Source organism: Muscardinus avellanarius (genome assembly GCF_963383645.1).
Source record: "Muscardinus avellanarius genome assembly, chromosome: 13".
In the NCBI taxonomy this organism is placed as follows: Eukaryota; Metazoa; Chordata; class Mammalia; order Rodentia; family Gliridae; genus Muscardinus; species Muscardinus avellanarius.
In genome coordinates this window covers 9,242,240-9,260,930 of record NC_137799.1, presented here as the reverse complement: position 1 = coordinate 9,260,930, position 18,691 = coordinate 9,242,240, and the positions used below count along the sequence as shown (strand labels likewise).

The following is an 18,691-nucleotide window of genomic DNA, read 5'->3' as shown; positions in this document are numbered from 1 at the left end:
AAAGTGCTGTCTTTGAAGATTTAGTGTGGAGAGTTTCAGTTGCCCAGAAGAGCAGCAGATTCCCAGGCTGCCACCCCGACCACCCTCCAGTTGGACCACCCCTGCCTGCCCCATGGGACTGCACACGGGAATTCCTCCAGTACTCAGGCAGCGTCCGGCCTAGGTGGCAGGGCATCTGGTGGTCCTCAGGGTCGTATCTGAGAGCCTGGCACAGAGCTCAGCAGAGACAGGGTAACTGTTTGGTGAGTGAATGCAAGGAATGAATGAGTGAATGAATGAATGAACAAATGAGTAAGCTGCTGGGCACCAGCCACTGCTTCGGTCCTCCCCCCTCCCCTCCCCTCCCCTCCCCTCCCCTCTCTCTTCTCCCCCTCCCCCCTCCTTCCCCTCCCTCTTCTCCTCCTCCCCCCCTCCTTCCCCTCCCTCTTCTCCTCCTCCCACTCCCTCTTCCCTTCCTCTCCCTCTCCCTCTCCCCCTCCCCTCCCTCTCCTCCTCCTCCCCCTCCTTCTCCCCCTTCTCTCCTCCTCCTCCTCCCCTTCCTCTCTTCCTCCTCCCTCTCCTTCTCCTCCTCCCCTCGTCCTCCTCCTCCTCCTCCTCCTCCTCCTCCTCCTCCTCCTCCTCCTCCTCTCGGTACTGGGGAATTCTACCTCCGAGCCCCACCCCCTATTTTTTATTCTTTATTTTGAAACAAGGTCTCACTAAGTAGCTGAGGCTGTCCTTGAACCCGGATCCTCCTGTCTCAGCCTCCCAAGTTATGGGATTACAAGCGTGAGCCACCACGCCCAGCTCCTCTGTCTCTTTTGATTGCCTCCTTTAATGCTTGGGATGGATGGATGGGGAGTTGGGGCTCGAAGGTAAGGCTGCTTATGCAGGTCACCTGGTAGCTGGGTATGCAAGCTCTGGCCTCTGCTCCCCGGAGAGTAGGGAGGGCTCCTGACCACTGTGCTCCCCCTCCCAAAATGAGAGAAGCAGCTCCGTCCCTGGCTGCCGGGAGGCTCCAGAAGGTGCAGGGAGGAACTCCACTGTGGGCCACACAGGAGGTGGGGTTGGAGGGTGGTGTGGGAGGAGGCCCTGTCCTTCTTTCTTGCCTGGGCCTCCATGTTCTACCAATGTCACCGGCATCGCCCTAGCCATACTGAGCAGTGACCTTGGGCTAGGGATGCTCGCTCGGGGCTTTACTCCATCCCTGCCTGGCACCATGACTACCAGCCCCACCCCCGTTCACCCATGAGGCCAGAATTGAGGTGCAGAGGGGTAGAGAAGCCGGCCTAAGGCCACCAGCACAGGTCAATGGCAGGGTTGGCCCTCCCCCCAGACAGCCCGGCTCCAGAGCCCCCACCATCCCCAGGCTGGCCTCCCAAGGGCACTTGAGCCCAGAGCAGCTGCTGTGTCCAGAGCATGGCAGGTGACCGTCTTAGCCCCACCCACCCGCAGGCCCACTGCGTCCCAGGGCTGTCTTCCTGTGTCAGAGCTTGGAGGGCTCCAAGCTGTGCTCCAGGGTCCCCATGCAGTGGCGCTGACCTTGGGGGTACTCTCGAAGACCCACGCCCACGCCCGGTGACACCGCGGAGCCTGGGAGTGAGCGGCAGTGAGGCTTGGTGGCTATAAATCAGACCTGTCTTTCTGAATTCTCGTAATCCACTTGGAACCAAATCCTAAATCCTATTCTGGCCCAGAGAAGTCCTCAGAAGGACAGCTGCCCCTCGGAAGGCAGGCCTGCGGCTCCACCCTCCAGAGCTGGATTAAGGATCTGAAAGGGCAGCGATCACACTGCCCGGCTCCTGGCATGGACACTAAATGGAGGGTTCATGGCTGATAAGCAGGCCCCTGCCGTCCACGCAGCCAGGCGCGGAGGGAGGAGTGGGGGGTGGGGGGAAGAGGCCTTGGGAGGTCCCCGCCTTCTTGTGTCCCCTGTGGGCGGTGGCAGTGATGGCACTCTTCTGGGAGCCCTGTGGTGGGCGAGCCACGCACATGGGGGTGAGGCCAGAGATGGGTCTGCTCGGTGCGAGTCCACCACTGGAGCGCCGGCCCAGCTCAGCAGGCAGGGCGGTGAGGAGGCCCAGGTAGGCCAGCTGAGGGTCAGAGCCCAGACTCCAGAGTCACACAGGGTGCAGTCTTGGCTCTGCCACGCACCTAAGTTCTCCCAGCCTCCCTTTCCTCCTCTACAAAACGAAGACCCCATGAGGCCATGTAGGGGCAGCTCTGTGCTGGAGCCCGTGGCCTACGGCTCTCTCCCCAGTGCGGGGCTCTGAGGCGGCTCTCTTGACCCAGGAGCTTGAGCCCTGGCTCCCAGGGTCCCTGTGTGTGGACTCTGGGTCATAGGAGCCAGGCGGCTGTCAGGAGCTGGTGGCTCTTGGCCCCGTGCCCACTCTGCCAGCTCCTCCTCCTCCACTCAGTTGCGATGGGCTTTTCAGCCTCCCAGCGGACCTCCTTACGGTGGCCCTGGGCTGCCTCCCCACCACCTGTACAGATGTCAGCCTCGCTAGGTTCAGCCTGTGGCTAGCAGGCAGCGGTGGCCCCTGCTCCTGCCTCAAGACCAGACCGGCCTTGATGGAAACGCCCCTCCCTGCGCTGACAGCTACACTCATTGCAGAGCCCCCAGGCATCGCCCAGCTCAGACTCAACCGTAAAAGTGACCCAGGCACTTGCTTTCTGACCTGACAGCATGGGCGGCCACTGCAGAAGGAAGGAGTTTCTGGGCTCCCCAGACTGCCGATGAGGGTGTGGGGCTTGAGAGGGCGTGATCTGTTAGCAGTGAATTCAAAAGCTGACGTCTTCTGCCTTGGGTCTGCTCCGGTGAAACAACCCCATACATTTATATGGAAAAACTGAGCAGTGGCCACATTTTATGGTACCCAAAATCATAGAGCGTCTCTTTGGGTCTTTATAACTAAGTACCATAATTACTAGGGGGAAATGTTTTTCTTCTGAAAAAAAAAAAATCAGAGCAATGGACAGATCACCAGATGTTACCGACATTTCATAAGTAAATATTTTTTCCCGCCTTGAAGAAGCAGCTGGACTGGTGACTTACCATGAGGTATCCCCGCTGGCGGGGTGTGAGGTTCAGTTGGAGCAGAGCAGAGGGGTCCCAGAGTTTAGCTGGAGGATCAGGGGTCACTTTTATGGGTTCTGTTTTCTTTTTCTTTTTTCTTTCTTTCTTTCTTTCTTCTTTCTTTCTTTCTTTCTCTTTCTTTCTTTCTTTCTTTCTTTTTTTTTGTGGGTCTGGAACCCAGAGGCATTCAACCTCTGAGCTACACCCCCTGCCCAATTTTTTTTTTTTTTTTTTTTTGGTGGTGCTGGGGATGGAACCCTTCTAACTCTGGGCTACACTCCCAGACCTATTTTATATTTTTATTTGAAAACAGGGTCTCTTAAGCCAGTGCAGCTGGCTTCGAACCTGCACGATCCTCCTGTCTCCACCTCCCAAGCGCGGGGATTACAAGCATGAGCCGCCACGCCCGGCTTATTCTTTATTTTGAAACAGGGTCTCACTGAGTTGCGGAGGCCTCACTTAGTAGCTGAGGCTGTCCGTGAACCGCAATCCTCTGGTCTCAGCCTCCCGAATGCTGGGATTACAAGCGTGCCCACCACGCCCGGCTCATGGGTTCTGGCTTCTGGTTTTTGTTTTTTTAAAGCTGGATCTTTGGAAAGTTTTTTTAGTCTTTGTTTTGGATTTTTTTTTTTTTAAATTCAGATGTTTAGCCAGGACTTGTCTAGAGATGAGTCTATTTCTTGGAACCTGGTTAACTTTCCGGGGAAAACCACCCTTCCCTGGGTGTTCTCAGGCCCCATACACCTTGTACTCTTTTTTTTCTCGGCCTTTTTCTTGGCACAGGATGGGGAAGCTCGCCAAGTTGGCCCTTCACGTCTATGATGTGAGTTCCCATAGGAGCCAAGGAACCCTTGGCTCCTTCCTGCCTCGGAGGTTAATTTTTTAATTCATGGCACGCGGTGGGGAGGGGGCTGTTTTGGATTGACTTGGGTTTTGCAGTGCTGGGATCAAATCCAGGGCCTGGCACGCGCTAGGCAAGTGCCCTACCACGAAGCTGCACCCCAGTCCTACGTCCTGGTGTGTTGGAGTTTTCTTGTATGGTCCTTTACCCACCGGGACCCCTTGCGGCTCCCTCTGCCAGTACCTCCTGTCGCAGACGCCCGTCTGTGCAGGAGCCCTTGCCTCTGCCTCTGCCCCTCCTGCACGTTTACTTGTTGTTTTTACATATCCTTGGGGGTTCACCAACAAGCCGTCGCTGGGGCTTCTCTCCCAGCACGCTGCAGATCTTTCCTGGGAGCAGAAGCCACAAATGGATGGAGCACATGGGGCGGCTCAGAACTTTCCAGAGCCCCTTGGGCCAGCTCCTGCTGGGCGGTGGGCTCTCACGGCCCACGCTTTCTACTTTCGCCGTCCTGGATCTCTGAGTCTGGAGACAGGTCTGCGAGGCACAGGTTGTCTCCACTTCCAGATCAGAGGCCTAGATTTGCTCAGTTTCTCTCCTGTACGTTTATTAAACTTCTTCCCAGATTCTAGCAGTAAGACTGCTCTGCAGTCTTAACACGTGAGGGGCTTGTCATCCTTTTTCTCTCTATTAGGATCACAGTGAGAAGTCAAGGGAGGTTGGGGGGCTACCTCATCTCCTGTGCACAGCACCCCCTCCCTAAAGCTTTGTTTTTTCAAGTGGCTGCCTTGAGTGCCACTCGATCCCGACACTGTGCCAGCCCCCTGCGTGCGCGTGCGTGCGTGCGTGCGTGTGCGTGCGTGTGTGTGTGCGTGTGTGTGTGTGATCTCTCTGGGTTTCCACCGCAGCCCTAGAGAGTTACAGAGGAGCTCCATTTCTCAGGTGGAGAAAGCGAGGTTCAAGAGTCTGGATGACTCTCCCCGTGCAGTGCCAGGACTTGAATGCAAAGGCCTCGAGTGCCCCCCCCCCCCAGTGTATAGCTAGAGCAGCGGGTGCCGGCGCCTGGTCATGGCAGGAAAGGGGAGACTGGTGAGCCCCATGCCCCATGGATGGTGAGGGCATACCTAACCCATCTCTCTCTCATCTGAGGGCAATTCCTAGAGTTTGGGGATTTTTTTTAGGGCTTTTTGTTTATAGTTCTTTTTGCCCCAAATTCTTTGAGTGGCCGATGACTCTGTTGAATGCCAGGCTGTGCGCCTCGTAGGATGGGGACATACTAGCCCAATCTCCCTCAGCCCCAGGGGAGGTACTCTGTGAATATCTGTGCCCCAGTGCCCTTTCTCAGTGGCGGCAGACATCCGAGTGGGCTGGACATGCCTGCGTGGGCTGGTCATCCCTGCGTGGCCTGGTCATCCCTGCGTGGGCTGGGCATCCCTGCGTGGGCTTGACATCCCTGCATGGGCTGGTCCCCATGTCCTTGCAGCTTCTGCTCCTCACAGTGACCTGTGCCTTTCCTCGGGCTCTGGGCCTCATGTGATTGGCCAGCAGGCAGGCCTCCTCACAACTATGGCCTCCCTCTACCCTGCAAAATGTCCTTCAGTGGTGTGTCCAGGGATGACCCAGTGAGGGCAGCGCTGGCCCCAAAGCCCGCTGGGGCAGCAGTGAGCTGCAAAAGGAGAGAATGAGCCAGAACGGAGTAAATTGGTGCTGGAGAACAGGCCGGAGCAGAAGGATGCATTTTCTGGGAGGTGACCAAAGCCGAGGGCCTGGGGCCAGGCTTCTTGGCGCCTTTTCCAAGGGGATTGAGTCTGGTGGGTGGGGAGAGGCAGCACCAGGAGGGAAGATGTGGGCAGCCTTTCCAGGCAGAAGCACGACCCAGCCAAAGGTGGCCCAGGGTCTTCTCCACCTGCCCAGACCCCAGCGCACAGACCAGCCACAGCACTGCTGCCAGCGCCCCCTGCTGGTGGGGTTGTGGGCTTGACCTGCCCTCAGTAGATTGGTTCAGGGGCTGTGGTGGGAAAGGCCCTGCCTGTAGACCCCAGAGGGGCTGCCCTGAGCCAGCTGGATCTGGCTGGACCAACAGCTTGTCCTGAGGTGTCAGGGCCTTGGAGAAAAAGCCCCCTGCTACTGAAAGGGGCTCCTCCCCTCGCCCTGGAAGAAGGCAGAGGGGGCCCCCAAATCCTTCTTCCCTCCAGAGGACCTAGGAACCCTTCAGTTTTCACTTGAGCAAAATCAGGAAAGAATGTGCTCTGGGAAAGTGAGGATCTGTTCCTGTTTCCCAGAGAGTGGAGGGATTGGTGGCTGAGGTTTAGAGGGGCCTTCTGCTTCCCAGTTTCCACTGAGTAATGACACAGGCAAGCTCTGCCGCTGCCGCCATATTACTCTTGGTGTACCTAGAGACCAGGCACAGCCGGCCGCAGAGATGCGAGCGCCATAGTGGAAGTGGAAAATACTCTGGCGGCTAAAGCGGCCGTCTGTGAGCTCACTCTCTGGCCGGGATCCTGGCGGCCTGGGACGCTCGGGGAGCCTTTCTGTGCACAGTAGCAGATCTCGGAGCCAGCCTTGGAAAGACAAGCTGGGGAGTGTTTAGCTTGGCACATGGGCAGCCTCGGTCCTACCCGACGCAGAGGCAGGTTTCCGAGGCTTTCACCGGGAGAGTCGTCTTGCGTTTCCTCTTGGTGACGTTAGCGCCTCTGGAAGCCCTTCATAGCATTTAGAGGGATAAGGGCATTCGGCTTGGAGCAGCCGAGCGCGGGGCTGGCCCTGACAGCGTGGCTGTGGGCTGGGTGTTGGCCGTCTCGGCCACTCTCTTCCATGGAGCAGCGGAGTTTCAGAGGCTCATTGAAGAGAGTCGTGTACGTGTGGATAAACATGTAACACGGTCTCGGGTGGCCCCTGCACATTCTCAGAGCCCCTGCTCTGGGCCAGGGGATGCTGGGCCCTGGGGCATGCAGAGATGTGGTCAGTGGAGGCCTGGTGGGCCAGGGCAGGGGCTGCAGGGCCCAGCCCAGAGGGCCTCGAAGGCTCTGCCAGGGTGCTTTCACGATGCCCATAGGGTTGGGAAGGCACCAGGTAACTTAAGGCATGAAAGGGCACAGGTGCACATGTACCGACATGAAGAGACCAGGGAGACCACAGGGCACCTCTGTTCAGAGGTGTGGCCCCAGAGATGGAGGCAGGCAGCAGACGTCCACGGCCTTCCAGCCCACCCCAAGGACCACGCCTTCAGCCAGGGGCTAAGGGTGCCCAGAAAATCACTTGCCAAAAAAAACAGTGCTTGCTTCTTTATTATTAGAGAAGAAGGAAGGAGAGAGGTAGGGAGGGAAGCAAGGAAGGAAGGCTTTTACTTTCTTTTATTTCTGAAAGGGGTGCATATTTGTAGCTAAAGGTTAAAATAAGATAAAATTATATAAAGCAGAAATTAACTCTAAAGTTCCATATTCTTTTTTTTTTTTTTTTTTTTTTTTTTTTTTTTTAGGTACCGGAGATTGAACCCATGGGTGTTCTACCTCCAAGTTATACCTCCAGCCCTATTTTTTTATTCTTTAATTTGTAACAGGGTCTCACTAAATTGTGGACGGCCTCGCTAAGGAGCTGAGGCTGGCTTTGAACCCGTGATCCTCCGGTCTCAGCCTCCCAAGTACTGGGATTACAAGCATGCGCCAACACACCCGGCTTAAAGTTCTGTATTCAAAGGTGGCTACTGTTAACAGATTGAGACACTTATTCTAGGTATTTGTGTCTCTCTATATTGATACAGACATACTTTTTTAAAAGTCAACATATTACAGATATCTTCCCATGTCAGAACATATTTTACCCTTTTAGTAGCTGCGTGATGCCCCACTGTTTGGATATTAAATACTTTACCCCAGCCACGCTCCCTTTCACGATCATAATCTCAAACCACGCTGCCGCGCACATTCATTGCCGATATTTGCCAATTTGTAGGGATATTGCTAGAGAGTAAGTTTCTAGAAGTGAAACTGCTGCGTCCTAGAAAATACACGCTTGAAACTTTGACAGATATTGACAAATTTTCTTTCCAGATATTTCTGTCACTCTCTGCTACATTCAGCTTGCCTAAGAGGGACCTTTGCCAGTATAAAATGACAAAAATCTTTTTTGTTGTTTGATTCTTTTTTTTTTTTTCTTTTTGTACTGAGGATTGAATCCACAGGTTTTCCATGTCCAAGCCACACACACCCCCGCCCCAGCCCTATTTCATCTTGAAACAGGGTGTCAGCAGGTCGCTGAGGATGGCCTGGAGCATGTGATCCTTCTGCCTTGGTTTTTCCAAATACTGGAATGACAGGCGCGCGTTGCCATATCCGGCTGAGATCTTGTTTTAATAAGTACTGCTTCCAAAAATGGTTCATCTTCTCTAGTGCTATTTGCCTTTATTATAGGAGCTCTTTATATGATGACTGTCTTATATTTTAATCTACTCTGACATTTGACTTTCAACTTTGTATATGGCATTTTCTTTGCTCTTACAGAAATATGCTATGATTTTAGTGTAGTCCTATAGATCAGTCTTTTATTTGGTACTGGGGGTTGAATCAGGGGCAGTCTAATTCTGAACTATATCCCCAGCCCTATTTTTATGTTGTTGTTGTTGTTGTTGTTGTTGTTGTTGTTGTTTTGGTGGCACTGGGGGTGGAACCCAGTGGTTTTCTACCTCCAGGCTATACTCCCAGACCTATTTTTTATTTTATTTGGAAACAGGGTCTCACTAAGTTGCTGAGAGCCTCACTGAGTAGCTGAGGCCGGCTTCGAACCCGTGCAATCTACCTATCTCAGCCTCCCAAGCACGGGATTACAGTGTGTGGCACCACTCCCAGCCCTAGCCCTATTTTTAATTAGTTACCTTATTTTTAACAGGGTTTTGCTATGTTGCTGAGGCTTTCACTAAGTTGCTGAGGCTGGCCTTGAACCTGCAATCCTCCTTTCTCAGACTCCCGAGTATTGGGATTACAGATGTCTGCCACCACACTCACCTTGTCTGTCTTTTTTTTTTTTATGGCTCTTATAACACACACAAGCCTTTGTGTACCCCAAGATTCTGAAAATATTCTCCTATATTTTATTCTAGTTTTCTACTTAGAGTTTAGTCTCTAATTCATCTAGAATTTGTTCTGTTTGAAGGAAAAAGAGAACCATTTCTCTATTTTTCTAAATAAATGACCATTTGTCCAGTGCCATTGCTGGGGTCCATCCCTCCCTCACTGATGAACGTGCCTTCTTGTTTATCTAATCATGCAGCGCTTTCAGAGCCCAGTGACGGGAGCGTCCTAGCACATTTCATGACAAGATCCTTTCTCCACTCCCCTGGTCAAGAAGGCGCTGTGTTCATGCATTTCTGTTTCCAGGGGAAATTCAGAATCAGTTTTGGACCCCAGGAAATGTGTTGCGTTAATCAAGACAAGCTCTCTTTCTCATTCTTTCCTTCAAACCTGTTCTGTTTCAGCTGGGCATGGTGGCGCACGCTTGTAATCCCAGCATTTGGGAGGCTGAGACAGGAGGATCACGGTTTGAGAACAGCCTCGGCTACTTAGTGAGGCCCTTTGCAACTCGCAACTCGGCGAGACCTGTTTCAAAATAAAAAATAGGGCTGGGGAGGTAGCTCAGAGGTATAATGCCCCTGGGTTCCATCTCCAGTACCGCAAAACAAAAAGCAAACAAACAAAAAAAAACAAACAAAAATGTTCTATTTCATCCAGGTCAACTTCGGAATTATATGAAATGTGCACATTAACCAGGCAATAATTGTGTCCTTATAGTGTTGAGTCTTTGCATCTGAGGATATTGTATATTTCCTCATTTTTATATTTTCTTTGATAGTTTTATTAAATTTCAGTTACCATGTTGCATTCTCATTGGGACAATTTAAATACAGAGAGATACGGAGAGAAGGTTCATGACTCAGGAATTAAACCTTTATTTCAGTAAGATGGGCTAAGAAGCCCAGGATATGTGAATATTTAATTTTTAAAATGTGATATAATTTTTACATCAAATAAGTATATTCATACAAGCCTCGCACAATTCTTTTTGGGGTTTCTGCCACGTGTTAAACACATAGTCTTGCTGTTTCTGTACATGACCTCTTTTTTATCTGTTACATTTTCTAGCTGATGATTGTTGGCAGATAAAAATGGTATTGGTTTTTGGCCGGGCGTGGTGGCGCACGCTTGTAATCCCCGCTCTTGGGAGGCGGAGACAGGAAGATCACGCAGGTTCAAAGCCAGCCTTGCTGGCTTAAGAGACCCTGTTTCCAAATAAAAATATAAAAATAGGTCTGGGAGTGTAGCCCGGAGGTAGAAGGGCTTCCAGGAACCCCAGTACCACCAAAATAAATAAATAAATAAATATAAAACTGATGTCTTTTAAGATTACTTTATTTGGAATCTACATCTTTATTAGTGAGCTCGCTCTCTTACACTACACCTCTGTCAGGTTTTGGTGTGTAATGCTTATGCTCGAATTATAAAGAGATGCAAAATATTCCTGGCTTTCTATGCTCTGAGACAATTTTTTTTTTTTTTTTTTTTTGGTACTGGGGCTCCTGGAAGCCCTCTACCTCCGGGCTACACTCCCAGACCTATTTTATACTTTTTTTTTTTTAATTTGGAAACAGGGTCTCTTAAGCCGGCGCGGCTGGCTTCGAACCTGCGCGCTCCTCCTGTCTCCGCCTCCCAAGCGCAGGGATGACAAGCGTGCGCCACCACGCCCTGCTGCTGTGAGACAATTTAAATAACATTCAGTTATGTTTTAATGATATGATCGTTCTCAGTCTTAATATTTTTATCTTTATTGGTAGCTGAAGCTTTTGCCTCTTCTTGGGGTCATTTTGGGATGGTAGATTTTTCCTTATAAACAACCGTTTTGTCTAGATTTTCAAATACGTCGCCATAAAAATGACAACTGTTTGAAGATCTCTTTACTTGGAGTCATATCTCCTTTGCCTAATACTGTGCACCTGTGGGGGGGGGGTCTTTCTCCCCACCTCAATTAGTCATACTAAAAGAGTGTCTACTTTATGGATTCTTTCAAAGAACCAAATTTAAACTTGACTTATTACTCTGCCAGACTTGGGATTTTTTAAATCCTTGTTCTTTCTGCTTTTGTATTTTAATTTTGTTCTCCTTGCTTTCTGCCTCATTTTCTTCTTTCTTCAGTTCTATATAAAGAAAAGTAAGTCCACTTGGTTTTTCTTCCTTCCTTACTAATAAAAGCACTTGAGGCTCTGTGTGTTTCTCTGGTACGAGGCTTGGGCTGCACCATATGCTGATAGTTTGTGATTTTAATTTGTTCTTTCATCTCTGAGTTACTTGGTGAGTGTTTTTCTTTACCAAATGGCTATTTTTTTTTAAAGTTGTTTTTACCCCTGGGGCAGAGGAGAGAGTGGAATTACTCCAGACCCACCAAAACCGCAGGGATTACGAGCACGGGAGGTACAGTTTCCCCCAAAGGAAAACCGAGGACCGTTTCCAAAAGAATTACGGAGTAGATATTGGTCAGACAAAAGTGTCCGTTTATTTTCTCTTGCCAACAAAGTCGTTGAAGGAGGACATGAGATGGTAAATGTAGCGCAGTGTCCATCACAAAACAAAGCCAATCACAACGATCAGATTGCTGCCTTCTCCTCACCCCCTTGTTCCTGCCTGTCAGAGCCGCGGCACGCACTTTCCCAACTACAGCTGTCTGGGGGAAATGCTAATAAACACTGGGTTGACTCCCTAAACCCCTGCATTGCCAGGTAATTCCAGGTGTGAGGGGGTCTCTGGGTCTGTCTCATTTCCCCTTGGGGCCCTTGGGCGAGATTTGGCTCCCTGGACCTCAGGACTCTGTCCAGGCTGCAGGACTTGGCCCACGTGCCTGGGCGATTCATGAGCCACACACCAAGATGTCACTGAGGCCGCGTGCTTGTCCCAGAAGCGTGGCTTCTCACCACCTGGCACTGACTGCAGCGCCTCCCTGCCCGCTTCCCTCAGCCTGGAAACGTCTCCATGACAGGAAGCAGCCAAGAGACTCCCCATAAAGATCATTCTTTCAATGAGGATCTGTTCTGGAGCCCCTGATTGGCATGCTTGATATTAATTAGCAGGCACTAATTAATATTCACAGTCTTCTCCACCTTCTCCGAGAGCCAGGGGCGCCTATAGAAAAATTGCTTTGTGCGCTCTTAAAAACTAAGAAAAAAAAAGTGCGAACCCTAATGAGCAGTTGTCTGATTTCTTTTGGAACTCATAAGACGGTTGATTGCTCGAGCCCGCAGTGGAGTGCAGGGTGCCCCATTTCTCCAGTGGGAAAGTGGTCTTTCAGGGCAGAGCAGAAGAACATGGAAAAAAGCCTTTCATCTCAAAGTTTGAAAAACGAGAGAGAGAAAATAGAAAGCAGAAGATGGAAATGTGGCACATTTTATTCCGGGGAGGGTTCTCTTTTTTTTCCCCTCAGCACAGCAGAATTTTCCTTATTGAAAAGAAAACCGTGTGAGAAAAACCAAAACCAGACTCGGGCTGGAAGCAGACGGGGCGGCGATGGGAGAACAAGGGCGCAGTGAATCCCGGGCCCTGTGGGGAGCCCCGGGCCAGCGCGGGCTTTGGCTTGGGAGGCTTCGCGCCACCAAGCCAGCCCGGGGTCCCCGTGTCCCAGCAGGGGTCTGCTCAGGAAAGCGTCTCCTTTGTCAGCTGGACTCTGCCTCCTGGGGCCGAGGCGTCTGTGGACGCCTTCAGTGGGGAGGCTGGACACACATCAGGAAGCAGGGTTGGCCACCCAGCCACCGCGGAGGGCTGCTCGCACGGCCTGGGGGTCCCGCCCACCACAGCAGCCTGGCCGGCGCTCCTGTGGCGGCCACAGTCATGTCGCCAGGCCCTGTGGGGGGCACCGAGGAGGGGCAGGCTGGGGAGCTGTCCCCCTAGAGGAGGGCCAGGCTGTGGGTGGGCATGGCACAGGGCTGGTACTGGCTGCCAGCCGCGTCCCCAGGTGGCAGGCCACAGTGAGGTTCCTCACACCCCCCCAACACTGCGGCTGGAACCCTCACCCCTGTGCCAGCCCCACCCCAGCCTGGCCCCTAGTCTTTGAAGTCAGACAGGCCTGACTCTCTGCTTGCAAGCTGTGTGACCTGCCCATCACCTCTGTTTCCCAACCTGTCAAATGGGGAAAAGTAGAGGATCCGCTGTGCACGTTGTGGCCAGTACCTGAGGTGAGCCCCACCTCCCCACAACTGTGGCCGTCACTGGGCAGCTATTTCCCCGCAGCGTCCAGCCTCCCAGGCCGGCCCAAGCCCTAGCACCACTCGGCCACATGGCCACTAGGCTGGCAGCTGGCTCGGTTACTCTCCATCTTTGGGGGCCAGTGGCGCAGTGCCACCCGCTGCAATGACTGTCGAAGTAGGAATAGGGGCTGCGATGTCCAGATGTGCTGTCCCAACCCAAATGGAAGCTCTGGTGTGGTCTGCTGAGGGATGGCCTCCAGAGCCACCATCTGGGCACCATCCATGGTTGTGGCAAATGCAACCAGGCACATCCCTCCCACGGCACTGTGCTGCCGCTCCCAGTGGGGCCTCGCAGGGGAACCAGGCAAGGTCAGCTCAGCGGCTCGGCCACTTCGGTGGTCCAGGCCCTGGGCCAGGAGACTCTCTTCAGCCAGTCAACACTCCCATCCCAGCCAGGGAAGCCGAGGCCCAGGGAGGTGGAGAGGCCCGCCTGAGGTCGCCCAGCCGGGAGGGACCACAGTCAGGCCTCCGGGTCCCCTGGCTCCACTCCTCAGCTTCCCAAACGTGGCAGACTCATCACGTGTGATGGATGATGGTCCTGGGACAGATAACCCAATGGCATGAGAAGGTAGCCAGCAGGAGGTAGGTGTGGCAGGAGAGGGAGCCGCCCGCTCATCATGAGCCTTCCTGGAGACTGCTGACTCCAAAGGCAAGAAGACCCCGCCCTGGGCCTGGCTCCAGCTGCATCTCCATCCTGCCTCCCTGGGTGCCAGGTGCCAGATGATCTGGAGAGAAAGGACTAACAATATGGCGGCCTGGACAGAGCTGTGTGTGAACCCTGCCTCCGCCGCTTCCCCACTGGGTGACGTTGGGCAAGGGATGCAACCTCGCTGGGCTCCGGCTCCTCCCTCCACAAGAGAGATGAGACCTCCCTGTGAAGAGCATTGCTCTCACAACTCAGTAATCCAGCCAAAGCCTGGGGGACGACCCGGGCGCGGATCGTGCTCCGTAAACATCAGCAGTTAACATCATCACTTGGCTCTCGGGGTCTTTCTCCAGCTACAGAGCGAGGTGCTGCTCACCCCACGAGCTGTTGCTGCTTCCTTCTCGCCTCCCTTCGTCAGCTGGTGCTCACCGAGCACTTCAGACACACTTACCGTCCTCTGGCAACTCCACAAGAGCTAGGGCAAGCACCGGTGTGGTTGTGGTGAGCGCTGACTACACCGGGCTTGGCACAGCCCCTGGCACCACACCAGCCGGACATGGTCATTTTTCTGATTTCCTTTTGCTTTGGGCATATAAATATTTCCTGTTATGGACTCATATGACACAGAAAAGGTTTCCCCGAATCTGTGCAATGTTAGCTATAGAAGATTCGCTGCGTCTGTGGTTGTTTTTGCAGGTGTGAAAGGCTGTCCATTAGAAGTTCTGTTCAGGTGTCGCCGATGCTCAGGTGTCCCAGGTTTCTGGGACCAGGACCCCTGAGGGAGGCCCACCCCGGCGTCAGCAGGCTGCGCTCATGGCTCATCCTCTAGGGCCTGAGAAGGGGGCAGGAGCTGGAGTCCGCCTGCTGTGCAGAGGAGAACCGTGAGCACAGCAATGGTAGAAGTGACTCCGTGGTGTAGTAGTGAGCTCTGCACACTCTGGTGGTGCACGCAGGGTCTGGGAGGGGCCTGTGGAGATGTTGCCCTGGGCTCTTGTAAGGTGAGCTCCTCCAGCCTTGGCCTGCAGAAGGTTACTCCTCCAGGAACATAGAAAGAGCAGCACGGTGAGCCCTGCGTCGAGGTCTGTCTGTTGCCCGCCAGGTCCTGTGCATTTCTGACAAGCAGGAGCACAGGCGCCGCAGCCGCCAGACCTGGTGCCATTGTGGCGCTCTGGCTGTGAGGTCTGGGCCGGCTCCTCAGTCTCTGAGCTGTAGTCCTCTCCTCCTCCTTCCTAGAATCGATGCAACGACTCTGGGACCGGTTTTGTCTTGCAGTGGACCCCCCCCAACCCAACCTGGGAAGCAAAAGTTCCCCTCTGCTCTTATCTGGCCCTGCAGCTTTTCTGCTCCTGGGGTGAGCCTTTGCCCAGCCTCTCTGAGTCAGCAGGCCTGAGGTCTGCAGGCCACATCTGGAATCACATTGCCTGGTGGCCCCCATCCCTCCACCTCTGCTCAGCTCTGGGGGACGTTTTTGTTGTGGTTGAAGCAGTAATGGGATTTTCAGGATTGCCATTGCTGAATCCTTGGAGAGATAACTGAGACAGATTTCTAAGAAGAGAGAGGAAAAACAAAGTCGAGGGAAAGAACACATCTATGGATCCAAACCTCCCAAACTTGGAGCCTCTGTACAGGGAAATTATTTCTCATTATTAAAATTTTGGAAGCATGGTACTACCAGAAAGAAAGAAAGCGGAAATGACTCCTATGAGAAGTGCTAGCATATGTTTCTGTGACTTAATGGTTTCCCGTAACAATGTGTGGCGATTTTAAAAGCAGACAAATGACTCATGGTGTCCAGAACCAGTGGTCCGCAGTGGAGGCAGGGAGAGCATCCTACAGAGGAGGAGGCTTGAGTTCAACTCCCGTCTCTGTCCTTTACCAGCTGGGTGACCTCAAGCAAGTTACACAACCTCTCTGATTTCCCTTTTCCTCCTCTGTAAAATGGGTGTTGGAATGATAAATACAGAAATGAATGCATAAATCTTAGTTCAAGTCTTGCCCATCCAAGCAAAACTCTAATATTAAGTACCAAGTTCATCTTAATGCTTGCAGTAATTCTTACTTGGTTAATAATGAGCTTTTTTGTGGTACTGGGAGCCCAGGAGCATCTTACCTCCAAGCAACATACCCAGCCCTACTTTTTTATTCTTTATTTTGAAAAGGTTCTCACTAAATTGCAGAGGGCCTCACAAAGTTGCTGAGGCTGTCTTAAATCTGTGACCCTCCTGTCTCAGCCTCCCCAAGTACTGGGATTACGAGCATGCGTCACCACATCTGGCTCAATAATACATTTTTAAGGCTATAAATTTTCCTCTGATTACGACATTGGCCAGAATCATAATTTTGATATATGGTGTTCTAATTGTCATTGTCTTCAAACAAAATTTTTAGTGTAGATTTTCGTTTTTTCTTTGACCTAAGAATTACGTGTGTGTATCAAAGAAAAAACAAAATTCTAAACTAAAAATTTTGTTTGAAGATACTGACAATTAGAATACTGTGTATCTAAAAAAAATAAAAAAAAATCCTAGATGTATTATAGTCAGATAGTATGGATAATATGACATTTAATTTTTTGTGTGTGTGAGTTTGGGGATGGAACCAGGGGCATTTGACCTCCGAGCTACATCCCCTGCCCTATTTTTTATTCTTTATTTTGAAACAGGGTCTCACTAAGTTGCGGAGAGCCTCACTAAGTAGCTGAGGCTGTCCACGAACCACGATCCTCCGGTCTCAGCCTCCCAAATGCTGGGATTACAAGCATGCGCCACCATGCCCGGCTGACATTTAATTTTTATAATTTATTGAGCTTGTGTGTGTGTGTGTGTGTGTGTGTGTGTGTGTGTGTGTGGTACTATGGATTGAGTCCAGGGTCATTTACCTACAAGCTACACCCCAGCCATGTTTTGTTATTAAATAGGGCCTCGTTAGATTGCTGATAATCTTACTGAGTTACTGAAGCTGGCTTGGAACCCGCAAACCTCCTGTTTCAGCTTTCTAAGTACTGAGATTATAGGTGTGTGCCTCCACTCCCAGGTCTTATTGAGCTTTTTAAATTATCTAATACAGCTCAACCTTTGTAAGTATTTTGAGTGGACATTTGAAAAGAACTATATTTTTATATAAAACCAAGCTTGTTAGTTTTGTTACTAAAATACTACGTCATATAGACATACATATATGTGTATGCTTACATTTGTGTATGTATGTATACACAGACATATAAATTCTAGAAGAGACATTCCAAAGCCTCCCTCTATGGTTATGCTTTGTTGAATTCACTTTGTATTTCTAGCACTTTTTTGCTTTGTGTGTTTTGATGTGATACTGCTTTGCGCGTGGAGATTTGTAATCACGGAATCTTCTCCATCAGCTCTGCTTTTCATTGAGGTCAGTCCCTCCTCTTAGCGTTGCTCGGTGCTATCTGCCTGCAATTCTGCTTTACTTCTCCTGCCCAGCCCTCCTGGGTGGTGGCTGTAGTGGCAGTGCCCATGGAGGGCAGCTGGGAGGACGGTCATCCATCTCCCACCCACAGTCCCTGGTGGTCTGAAGGGCGGCCCTGCCGGTGGCCAGTCAGCTGAGAGCTGTGTGGGGGTTCATACTGTATAACCAGTCTCCTCCCCACTCTCCAGCCAGGCAACTTGTCCTGGATTCCCCTCAGATCATCATTGGTCTGTCATGGCCATGATTTTATATTGTACCTTTTGTGTGTGTGTGGTACTGGTGATGGAACCTAGGGGCATTCTACCTCCGAGCTACACCCCCAGTCCTATTTTTTAGAATTTTTTTTTAAACAGAGTCTCACTGAGTTGCGAAGGGCCTAAGTATCTGAGGCTGTCCACGAACTGCAATCCTCCCGTCTCCACCTCCCGAATGCTGGGATTATAAGCATGCACCACTATACCCGGCCGTACCTTATTTTCTTATTGAACATTCTCAGAACTCCTGGTCTAGCTTTTTTTTTGGTACTGAGAACTGTTCCATTTTTTATTTCTTCTTTTGTTCCTTAATTAATTATCATATGCATGTGTATGTGGACAGATAAACAACTCAACAGCTAAGCGAATACATAAAAAACAAAATTCCCCTTCTGTCGCTGTGACAAATCACCTGAGGAAAACAACTGAAAGGAGGAAAAACTCATTTTGGTTCATGCTTCAGAGGTTTCAGTCCGTCATCAGCTGGCTCCACTGTGTCTGGGCCTGTTGTGAGGCAGAGCATCCTGCCAAAGGGCGTGGCAGAGCAAAACTGCTCACTTCAGGGCGGCCCAGAAAGAGAAAGAGAAAGAGAAAGAGAACCAGTGAACGACCAACGCGGTGTGGCTGGGATCTAAGACACACAGGACATAGTTCCTACGGGCACGCTCCCCTAGGGACCAGCTCCCTTTAACTAGGCTCCAATCCTACAGTGTCTGCCGCCTCCCTGTGGTCCCCTCAGGTTTAAGTTCTAGATAAGAGTCCTCACAGTCCAGTCACTCCCCAAGTCTCCCCCTCTGAACTTTGCTGCACTGGGGACTAGGCCTTCAACACTGAGCCTTTAAGGATACATAACACAGCTCTGATGGATGAACATAACACCTGAGACCTATGAAATAAACTCCATCAACTGACAAAAAAAAACAAGTGTCCATCTCTTTTATGCCATGTGGTTTTCCATTTGGGTTACTGATCAAAGACCTCTTGTCAGGGTCTAAATGACTAAAGCTGCTAAACTCTGCCAGCATTCATTTGAGTTATTGCTCAGATGTTTGATTTACAGGCAAGCAGTCTGCACGCGAAATAAGTAGCCAGGACTGGAATTAAAGTCCAAAGAGAAGCACAGGTCGCCATGAGCCACCCCTGATACCTTCTCACAGAGCAAGGCTATTTTATA

At 51.3% G+C, this 18,691-nt stretch overlaps 1 protein-coding gene across 7 annotated transcripts in view; it reads left to right on the top strand.

Moving 5' to 3' along the window:
- Positions 1-18,691, top strand: part of RALGPS1 (Ral GEF with PH domain and SH3 binding motif 1) — a gene marked incomplete at both ends in the record, with an annotated part of 226,438 nt that overhangs the window by 168,099 nt on the left and 39,648 nt on the right. The gene's annotated exons all lie outside the window — the stretch shown is intronic.